At 38.8% G+C, this 12,500-nt stretch overlaps 1 protein-coding gene across 1 annotated transcript in view; it reads left to right on the top strand.

Annotated features, from left to right (window-relative positions):
- LOC129842402 (protein disulfide-isomerase A2-like) overlaps positions 1-12,500 on the top strand; it is a 39,207-nt gene that overhangs the window by 14,107 nt on the left and 12,600 nt on the right. The gene's annotated exons all lie outside the window — the stretch shown is intronic.

The following is a 12,500-nucleotide window of genomic DNA, read 5'->3' as shown; positions in this document are numbered from 1 at the left end:
CAATCCACTGTCTCCTCAGCCCAATCCACTGTCTCATCAGCCCAATCCACTGTCTCATCAGCCCAATCCACTGTCTCATCAGCCCAATCCACTGTCTCATCAGCCTAATCCACTGTCTCATCAGCCCAATCCACTGTCTCATCAGCCCAATCCACTGTCTCATCAGCCCAATCTACTGTCTCATCAGCCCAATCCACTGTCTCCTCAGCCCTATCCACTGTCTCATCAGCCCAATCCACTGTCTCATCAGCCCAATCCACTGTCTCATCAGCCCAATCCACTGTCTCATCAGCCCAATCCACTGTCTCCTCAGCCCAATCCACTGTCTCCTCAGCCCAATCCACTGTCTCATCAGCCCAATCCACTGTCTCATCAGCCCAATCCACTGTCTCATCAGCCCAATCCACTGTCTCCTCAGCCCAATCCACTGTCTCATCAGCCCAATCCACTGTCTCATCAGCCCAATCCAATGTCTCATCAGCCCAATCCACTGTCTCATCAGCCCGATCCACTGACTCATCAGCCCAGTCCACTGTCTCATCAGCCCAATCCACTGTCTCATCAGCCCAATCCACTGTCTCATCAGCCCAATCCACTGTCTCATCAGCCCAATCCACTGTCTCATCAGCCCAATCCACTGTCTCATCAGCCCAATCCATTGTCTCATCAGCCCAATCCACTGTCTTATCAGCCCAATCCACTGTCTCATCAGCCCAATCCACTCTCATTAGCCCAATCCACTGTCTCATCAGCCCAATCCACTGTCTCATCAGCCCAATCCACTGTCTCATCAGCCCAATCCACTGTCTCATCAGCCCAATCCACTGTCTCCTCAGCCCAATCCACTGTCTCCTCAGCCCAATCCACTGTCTCATCAGCCCAATCCACTGTCTCATCAGCCCAATCCACTGTCTCATCAGCCCAATCCACTGTCTCCTCAGCCCAATCCACTGTCTCATCAGCCCCATCCACTGTCTCATCAGCCCAATCCACTGTCTCATCAGCCCAATACACTGTCTCATCAGCCCAATCCACTGTCTCATCAGCCCAATCCACTGTCTCATCAGCCCAATCCACTGTCTCCTCAGCCCAATCCACTGTCTCCTCAGCCCAATCCACTGTCTCATCAGCCCAATCCACTGTCTCATCAGCCCAATCCACTGTCTCATCAGCCCAATCCACTGTCTCATCAGCCCAATCCACTGTCTCCTCAGCCCAATCCACTGTCTCATCAGCCCCATCCACTGTCTCATCAGCCCAATCCACTGTCTCATCAGCCCAATACACTGTCTCATCAGCCCAATCCACTGTCTCATCAGCCCAATCCACTGTCTCATCAGCCCAATCCACTGTCTCATCAGCCCAATCCACTGTCTCATCAGCCCAATCCACTGTCTCATCAGCCCAATCCACTGTCTCCTCACCCCAATCCACTGTCTCATCAGCCCAATCCACTGTCTCATCAGCCCAATCCACTGTCTCCTCAGCCCAATCCACTGTCTCCTCAGCCCAATCCACTGTCTCATCAGCCCAATCCACTGTCTCATCAGCCCAATCCACTGTCTCATCAGCCCAATCCACTGTCTCCTCAGCCCAATCCACTGTCTCCTCAGCCCAATCCACTGTCTCATCAGCCCAATCCACTGTCTCATCAGCCCAATCCACTGTCTCATCAGCCCAATCCACTGTCTCATCAGCCCAATCCACTGTCTCATCAGCCCAATCCACTGTCTCCTCAGCCCAATCCACTGTCTCCTCAGCCCAATCCACTGTCTCATCAGCCCAATCCACTGTCTCATCAGCCCAATCCACTGTCTCCTCAGCCCAATCCACTGTCTCCTCAGCCCAATCCACTGTCTCCTCAGCCCAATCCACTGTCTCATCAGCCCAATCCACTGTCTCATCAGCCCAATCCACTGTCTCATCAGCCCAATCCACTGTCTCATCAGCCCAATCCACTGTCTCATCAGCCCAATCCACTGTCTCATCAGCCCAATCCACTGTCTCATCAGCCCATCCAAAATATATATAATATAATTTATAAAACTTAACTTTATAACTTTATAACAATATAAAAAGCATCTAGACATTAGTGTTTCTTTCAGACTGTCATTATCATTTGCTGTCTGTCTCTCCGACATTTGCAAAGTCGTTTCAATATTCAAATTCGATCTCCAACTGTCCCATGGTAATGACCGTGTTGGGAGTCGGGACGAGACAGACAGGCAGGTAACGTTTCTCAGCCTATTCAAACTGTCCAACTGTCCCATGGTAATGACCGTGTTGGGAGTGGGGACGAGACAGACAGACAGGTAACGTTTCTCAGCCTATTCAAACTGTCCAACTGTCCCATGGTAATGACCGTGTTGGGAGTGGGGACGAGACAGACAGACAGGTAACGTTTCTCAGCCTATTCAAACTGTCCAACTGTCCCATGGTAATGACCGTGTTGGGAGTGGGGACGAGACAGACAGACAGGTAACGTTTCTCAGCCTATTCAAACTGTCCAACTGTCCCATGGTAATGACCGTGTTGGGAGTCGGGACGAGACAGACAGACAGGTAACGTTTCTCAGCCTATTCAAACTGTCCAACTGTCCCATGGTAATGACCGTGTTGGGAGTCGGGACGAGACAGACAGGTAACGTTTCTCAGCCTATTCAAACTGTCCAACTGTCCCATGGTAATGACCGTGTTGGGAGTCGGGACGAGACAGACAGGCAGGTAACGTTTCTCAGCCGACATCATGACTCAGCATCATGTTTAATATATAGTCCACATCATGACTCAGCATCATGTTTAATATATAGACAGAGAAATGTACATTGAAAAAATCTAAAAGAAAACTTAGTGCAGCTAGTTCATGGCTGTGTTGTTGGCTGTGTTGTTGGCTGTGTTGTTGACTGTGTTGTTGGCTGTGTTGTTGACTGTGTTGTTGGCTGTGTTGTTGGCTGTGTTGTCGACCGTGTTGTCGACCGTGTTGTCGACCGTGTTGTCGACCGTGTTGTCGACCGTGTTGTCGGCCGTGTTGTCGGCCGTGTTGTCGGCCGTGTTGTCGGCTGTGTTGTCGACTGTGTTGTTGACTGTGTTGTTGACTGTGTTGTTGACTGTGTTGTTGACTGTGTTGTCGGCCGTGTTGTCGGCCGTGTTGTCGGCCGTGTTGTCGACCGTGTTGTCGACCGTGTTGTTGACCGTGTTGTTGACTGTGTTGTTGACTGTGTTGTTGACTGTGTTGTTGACTGTGTTGTTGGCTGTGTTGTTGGCTGTGTTGTTGGCTGTGTTGTTGACTGTGTTGTTGACTGTGTTGTTGGCTGTGTTGTTGACTGTGTTGTTGACTGTGTTGTTGACTGTGTTGTTGACTGTGTTGTTGGCTGTGTTGTTGGCTGTGTTGTTGGCTGTGTTGTTGACTGTGTTGTTGACTGTGTTGTTGGCTGTGTTGATAGGTGTGTTGTTGGCTGTGTTGTTGGCTGTGTTGTTGGCTGTGTTGTCGACTGTGTTGTCGGCTGTGTTGTTGACTGTGTTGTTGGCTGTGTTGTTGACTGTGTTGTTGGCTGTGTTGTTGACTGTGTTGTTGACTGTGTTGTTGGCTGTGTTGTTGACTGTGTTGTTGACTGTGTTGTTGACTGTGTTGTTGACTGTGTTGTTGACTGTGTTGTTGGCTGTGTTGTTGGCTGTGTTGTTGGCTGTGTTGTTGGCTGTGTTGTTGACTGTGTTGTTGGCTGTGTTGATAGGTGTGTTGTTGGCTGTGTTGTTGGCTGTGTTGTTGGCTGTGTTGTCGACTGTGTTGTTGGCTGTGTTGTTGACTGTGTTGTTGGCTGTGTTGTTGACTGTGTTGTTGGCTGTGTTGTTGACTGTGTTGTTGACTGTGTTGTTGGCTGTGTTGTTGACTGTGTTGTTGGCTGTGTTGTTGACTAGCTCCTCTGATCATTCCAGGATACCCGGGCCAGGTCGATTAGAAAGGCCTGCTCGCTGAAGTGTTTTAGGGAGCGTTTGACAGTGATGAGGGGTGGTCGTTTGACCGCAGACCCATTACAGACGCAGGCAATGAGGAACAGTGGAGGAGTAGGATAAGGGTACGGCTAAAGGCTATAAGAACTGGTCGTCTTGTGCGTTCAGAACAGAGAGTAAAAGGAGCAGGTTTCTGGGCGCGATAGAATAGATTCAAGGCATAATGTATAGACAAAGGTATGGTAGGATGTGAATACAGTTGAGGTAAACCTATGCATTGAGTGACGATGAGAGAGATATTGTCTCTAGAAACATAATTTAAACCAGGTGAGGTTACCGCATGTGAGGGGGGTGGAACTAAAGGGTTAACTAAGGCATATTGAGCAGGGCTAGAGGCTCTACAGTGAAATAAGGCAATAATTACTAACCAAAACAGCGATGGACAAGACATATTGACATTAGAGAGGCATGCATAGCCGAGTGATCATAGTGGTCCAGTGAGTGGCTTGGCGGGCCGGAGACACGACGATTCAGGCAACTATTGGGCCGCGGAAGCTAGCAGAAGGGCCTTTGAGGGACGTTGCGACGGAAGAAGTCAGTTCTAGCCCCCTCGTGCTGTTGCATCGTCCGACCAGTTGTTGTAGATCAGCAGGGCTCCATGTGTTAAAAGGGTTGAGGCCAATTGGCAAAATAGGTATAGTGGCCAAAGAATTTGTCCGATGGGTCTCTTAATAAGCTAACAGACAGCTAGCGGGCCGCGGCTAGCAGGCTAGCAGATGGGCATTCGGGGGACATTGCGACGGAGGAGCCAGTTGAAAAAACCCCTCGGGCGAATTATGTTGGTAGTCCAGTCGTGATGGGTCGGCGGGGGTCCAGGCAAATTGGCAAAATAGGTATTGTAGCCTAAGGATTGGCTGATGGACCTCTTCGGGTAGCCGGGAGATGGGCCTAGCAAAGGCTAGCTCCAGGCTAATTGGTTCTTGTTTCGGGACAGAGACGTTAGCCAGGAGTGGCCACTCGGACAGCAGCTAGCCAGGAGTGGCCACTCGGACAGCAGCTAGCTAGGAGTTGCCACTCGGACAGCAGCTAGCCAGGAGTGGGCACTCGGACAGCAGCTAGCCAGGAGTGGCCACTCGGACAGCAGCTAGCTAGGAGTGGCCACTCGGACAGCAGCTAGCCAGGAGTGGCCACTCGGACAGCAGCTAGCTAGGAGTGGCCACTCGGACAGCAGCCAGCCAGGAGTGGCCACTCGGACAGCAGCTAGCTAGGAGTGGCCACTCGGACAGCAGCCAGCCAGGAGTGGCCACTCGGACAGCAGCCAGCCAGGAGTGGCCACTCGGACAGCAGCTAGCCAGGAGTGGCCACTCGGACAGCAGCTAGCTAGGAGTGGCCACTCGGACAGCAGCTAGCTAGGAGTGGCCACTCGGACAGCAGCTAGCCAGGAGTTGCCACTCGGACAGCAGCTAGCTAGGAGTGGCCACTCGGACAGCAGCTAGCCAGGAGTTGCCACTCGGACAGCAGCTAGCTAGGAGTGGCCACTCGGACAGCAGCCAGCCAGGAGTGGCCACTCGGACAGCAGCCAGCCAGGAGTGGCCACTCGGACAGCAGCTAGCTAGGAGTGGCCACTCGGACAGCAGCTAGCCAGGAGTGGCCACTCGGACAGCAGCTAGCTAGGAGTGGCCACTCGGACAGCAGCTAGCCAGGAGTGGCCACTCGGACAGCTCTCAGCTGCGATGATCCAGGTGAAAAGGTTCAGAGCGGTAGGAATCCGGAGAAACGGAGAAAAAGAAGTGAGATTTGCTCTGGTTTGAGTCGTGCTGTGCAGACTGGCAGGAGTTGTCCGAGCTAAAAGTAGCTGATGACTGCTAGCAGTGGCTAGCTGACTACTAGCTAGTAGCTAGTTAGCTGGCTAGCTTCTGTTGGGGGTTCCGGTTCTGAAGTAAAGAAAATAGCAGATCCATACCACAGTGGGTGAGGTGGGTTGCAGGAGAGTATGTTGAAGATGAGGTTAGGAAAAATATTAAAAAAATATATGCGAAGAAAAAATATATAAAAATATATATACACGATATCTACACGGGACATGACAAGACGAGGACAAAAGACGTCTGACTTCTACGCCATCTTGGATCTTTGTAGTATACTACTACTAAACACTACTGTTTAAAGTATACTACTACTACACACTACTATATACAGTATTCTATTACTACACACTACTATACACAGTATACTACTACTACACACTACTATATACAGTATTCTATTACTATACACTACTATATACAGTATACTACTACTACTATTTACAGTATACTACTAATACACACTACTATATACAGTATACTACTACTACTACACACTACTATATACAGTATACTATTATTACACACTACTATAACGTACTACTATATACAGTATACTACTACTACTATTTACAGTATACTACTAATACACACTACTATATACAGTATAATACTACCACTACACACTACCATATACCGTATACTACTACTACTATATACAGTATACTACTACTACACACTACTATATAAAGTATACTACTACTACTATATACAGTATACCACCACTACACACTACTATATACAGTATTCTATTACTACACACTACTATATACAGTATACTCCTACTACACACTACTATATACAGTATTCTATTAGTATGCAATACTATAGACAGTATACTACTACTACACACTTCTATATAAAGTATACTACTCTTACACACTACTATCTGAAGTATACTACCACTATCCACTACCATACACAGCATATTACCACTAAAAACGACTATATACAGTATACTACTACACACTACTATATACAGTATACTACTACTACTGTATACAGTATACAACTACTACACACTACTATATACAGTACACTACTACTACTATATACAGTACACTACTAATATATATACAGTATACTACTACTATACACTACTATATACAGTAAACTACTACTACTATATACAGTATACTACACATATACACTACTATATACAGTATACTACTACTACTACTATATACACCATACTACTACTACACACTACTATATACAGTATACTACTACTACTATATACACTATACTACTACTACTATATACAGTATACTACTACTACACACAACTATATACAGTACACTACTACTATATATACAGTATACTACTACTATACACTACTATAAACAGTAAACTACTACTACTATATACACTATACTACACCTACACACTACTATATGCACTATACTACTACTACACACTACTATATACAGTACACTACTACTACTACTATATACAGTATACTACTACTACACACTACTATATACAGTATACTACTACTACTATCTACAGTATACTACTACTACTATATACAGTATACTACTACTACTACTATATACACTATACTACTACTACTATATACAGTATACTACTACTACTACTATCTACAGTATACTACTACTACTATATACAGTATACTACTACTACTACTATATACAGTATACTACTACTATATACAGTATACTACTACTACTATATACAGTATACTACTACTACTACTATCTACAGTATACTACTACTATATACAGTATACTACTACTACTATATACAGTATACTACTACTATATACAGTATACTACTACTACTATATACAGTATACTACTACTACTACTATATACAGTATACTACTACTACTATATACAGTATACTACTACTACTATATACAGTATACTACTACTACTATATACAGTATACTACTACTACTACTATATACAGTATACTACTACTATATACAGTATACTACTACTACTATATACAGTATACTACTACTACTACTATCTACAGTATACTACTACTATATACAGTATACTACTACTACTATATACAGTATACTACTACTATATACAGTATACTACTACTACTATATACAGTATACTACTACTACTACTATATACAGTATACTACTACTACTATATACAGTATACTACTACTACTATATACAGTATACTACTACTACTATATACAGTATACTACTACTATATACAGTATACTACTACTACTATATACAGTATACTACTACTACTATATACAGTATACTACTACTATATACAGTATACTACTACTACTACTATATACAGTATACTACTACTACTATATACAGTATACTACTACTACTACTATATACAGTATACTACTACTACTACTATATACAGTATACTACTACTACTACTATTTACAGTATACTACTACTATATACAGTATACTACTACTACTACTATATACAGTATACTACTACTACTACTATATACAGTATACTACTACTATATACAGTATACTACTACTACTACTATATACAGTATACTACTACTATATACAGTATACTACTACTACTACTATATACAGTATACTACTACTACTACTATATACAGTATACTACTACTATATACAGTATACTACTACTACTACTATATACAGTATACTACTACTATATACAGTATACTACTACTACTACTATATACAGTATACTACTACTACTACTATATACAGTATACTACTACTATATACAGTATACTACTACTACTACTACTATATACAGTATACTACTACTATATACAGTATACTACTACTACTACTATATACAGTATACTACTACTACTACTATATACAGTATACTACTACCACTATATACAGTATACTACTACTATATACAGTATACTACTACTATATACAGTATACTACTACTACTATATACAGTATACTACTACTACTACTATATACAGTATACTACTACTATATACAGTATACTACTACTATATACAGTATACTACTACTACTACTATATACAGTATACTACTACTACTATATACAGTATACTACTACTATATACAGTATACTACTACTATATACAGTATACTACTACTATATACAGTATACTACTACTATATACAGTATACTACTACTACTATATACAGTATACTACTACTACTACTATATACAGTATACTACTACTATATACAGTATACTACTACTACTACTATTTACAGTATACTACTACTACTACTATATACAGTATACTACTACTATATACAGTATACTACTACTACTACTATATACAGTATACTACTACTATATACAGTATACTACTACTACTACTATATACAGTATACTACTACTACTACTATATACAGTATACTACTACTACAATATACAGTATACTACTACTACTATATACAGTATACTACTACTATATACAGTATACTACTACTACTATATACAGTATACTACTACTACTACTATATACAGTATACTACTACTATATACAGTATACTACTACTATATACAGTATACTACTACTACTATATACAGTATACTACTACTATATACAGTATACTACTACTATATACAGTATACTACTACTATATACAGTATACTACTACTACTACTATATACAGTATACTACTACTACTATATACAGTATACTACTACTATATACAGTATACTACTACTACTACTATATACAGTATACTACTACTATATACAGTATACTACTACTACTACTATATACAGTATACTACTACTATATACAGTATACTACTACTACTACTATATACAGTATACTACTACTATATACAGTATACTACTACTACTACTATATACAGTATACTACTACTACTATATACAGTATACTACTACTATATACAGTATACTACTACTATATACAGTATACTACTACTACTACTATATACAGTATACTACTACTATATACAGTATACTACTACTATATACAGTATACTACTACTATATACAGTATACTACTACTACTATATACAGTATACTACTACTACTATATACAGTATACTACTACTATATACAGTATACTACTACTACTACTCTATACAGTATACTACTACTACTACTATATACAGTATACTACTACTACTATATACAGTATACTACTACTATATACAGTATACTACTACTACTGTACAGTATACTACTACTACTACTATATACAGTATACTAATACTACTACTATATACAGTATACTACTACTACTATATACAGTATACTACTACTATATACAGTATACTACTACTACTATATACAGTATACTACTACTACTATATACAGTATACTACTACTACTGCTATATACAGTATACTACTACTATATACAGTATACTACTACTACTACTATATACAGTATACTACTACTATATACAGTATACTACTACTACTATATACAGTATACTACTACTACTACTATATACAGTATACTACTACTACTATATACAGTATACTACTACTACTATATACAGTATACTACTACTATATACAGTATACTACTACTACTATATACAGTATACTACTACTACTATATACAGTATACTACTACTACTACTATATACAGTATACTACTACTACTACTATATACAGTATACTACTACTACTACTATATACAGTATACTACTACTATATACAGTATACTACTACTATATACAGTATACTACTACTACTACTACATACAGTATACTACTACTACTATATACAGTATACTACTACTATCTACAGTATACTACTACTACTACTATATACAGTATACTACTACTATCTACAGTATACTACTACACACTACTATATACAGTATACTACTACTACTATCTACAGTATACTACTACTACTACTATATACAGTATACTACTACTATCTACAGTATACTACTACACACTATTATATACAGTATACTACTACTACTATATACAGTATACTACTACTACTACTATATACAGTATACTACTACTATCTACAGTATACTACTACACACTACTATATACAGTATACTACTACTACTATCTACAGTATACTACTACTACTACTATATACAGTATACTACTACTATCTACAGTATACTACTACACACTACTATATACAGTATACTACTACTATCTACAGTATACTACTACACACTACTATATACAGTATACTACTACTACTATATACAGTATACTACTACTACTACTATATACAGTATACTACTACTATCTACAGTATACTACTACACACTACTATATACAGTATACTACTACTACTATATACAGTATACTACTACTACTACTATATACAGTATACTACTACTATCTACAGTATACTACTACACACTACTATATACAGTATACTACTACTACTATATACAGTATACTACTACTACTACTATATACAGTATACTACTACTATATACAGTATACTACTACTATATACAGTATACTACTACTACTATATACAGTATACTACTACTATATACAGTATACTACTACTATATACAGTATACTACTACTACTACTATATACAGTATACTACTACTATATACAGTATACTACTACTATATACAGTATACTACTACTACTATATACAGTATACTACTACTACTACTATATACAGTATACTACTACTATATACAGTATACTACTACTACTATATACAGTATACTACTACTACTATATACAGTATACTACTACTACTATCTACAGTATACTACTACACACTACTATATACAGTATACTACTACTACTATATACAGTATACTACTACTACTACTATATACAGTATACTACTACTATATACAGTATACTACTACTACTATATACAGTATACTACTACTATATACAGTATACTACTACTATATACAGTATACTACTACTACTACTATATACAGTATACTACTACTATATACAGTATACTACTACTATATACAGTATACTACTACTACTATATACAGTATACTACTACTACTATATACAGTATACTACTACTACTATATACAGTATACTACTACTATATACAGTATACTACTACTATATACAGTATACTACTACTACTACTATATACAGTATACTACTACTATATACAGTATACTACTACTATATACAGTATACTACTACTACTATATACAGTATACTACTACTACTACTATATACAGTATACTACTACTATATACAGTATACTACTACTACTACTATATACAGTATACTACTACTACTATATACAGTATACTACTACTATATACAGTATACTACTACTAATATATACAGTATACTACTACTACTACTATATACAGTATACTACTACTATATACAGTATACTACTACTATATACAGTATACTACTACTACTACTATATACAGTATACTACTACTATATACAGTATACTACTACTACTACTATATACAGTATACTACTACTACTACTATATACAGTATACTACTACTATATACAGTATACTACTACTACTACTATATACAGTATACTACTACTACTATATACAGTATACTACTACTATATACAGTATACTACTACTACTACTATATACAGTATACTACTACTACTACTATATACAGTATACTACTACTATATACAGTATACTACTACTACTATATACAGTATACTACTACTACTATATACAGTATACTACTACTACTATCTACAGTATACTACTACACACTACTATATACAGTATACTACTACTACTATATACAG

This window comes from Salvelinus fontinalis, unplaced genomic scaffold, assembly GCF_029448725.1.
Source record: "Salvelinus fontinalis isolate EN_2023a unplaced genomic scaffold, ASM2944872v1 scaffold_0037, whole genome shotgun sequence".
NCBI lineage: Eukaryota > Metazoa > Chordata > Actinopteri > Salmoniformes > Salmonidae > Salvelinus > Salvelinus fontinalis.
This window is presented reverse-complemented; position numbering and strand designations above follow the sequence as displayed.